The sequence below is a fragment of the Penaeus monodon genome, chromosome 15 (genome assembly GCF_015228065.2).
Source record: "Penaeus monodon isolate SGIC_2016 chromosome 15, NSTDA_Pmon_1, whole genome shotgun sequence".
NCBI lineage: Eukaryota > Metazoa > Arthropoda > Malacostraca > Decapoda > Penaeidae > Penaeus > Penaeus monodon.
Genome location: NC_051400.1, coordinates 39,572,819 through 39,573,070, shown reverse-complemented (window position 1 = coordinate 39,573,070; position 252 = coordinate 39,572,819). Strand labels below are relative to the sequence as shown.

Here is a 252-nt window from a genome sequence, read left to right as displayed (position 1 = left end):
TTCGCGCCCAAGGGACAAGCAGACAGGCAGTCCACACGCACTCCCTGGGACTCACCTGGGGTTCGCACCTCGCCGTCGGGCTGCACCTGCGGTCACGGTAGACGGCCCTCACCTGAAAGTCAAGAACGAGGTTACGACCCAGTGATCTAAACGCGGCTCTGCCCTTTGCCGGCCACACAGCGCGACGGAGCCACAGGAGAGGCTAGTTAAAGAGAAATTTGAATTGTTGCGATACTAGTTTGGTTCTATGTC

General features: G+C 57.9%; 1 protein-coding gene across 27 annotated transcripts in view; it reads right to left on the bottom strand.

Moving 5' to 3' along the window:
• Positions 1-252, bottom strand: part of LOC119582032 (eukaryotic translation initiation factor 4 gamma 1-like) — a gene marked incomplete at its 3' end in the record, with an annotated part of 189,642 nt that overhangs the window by 150,190 nt on the left and 39,200 nt on the right. For all 27 annotated transcript variants that reach the window (XM_037930243.1, XM_037930242.1, XM_037930257.1 and 24 more), the window contains 1 exon segment: positions 56-112.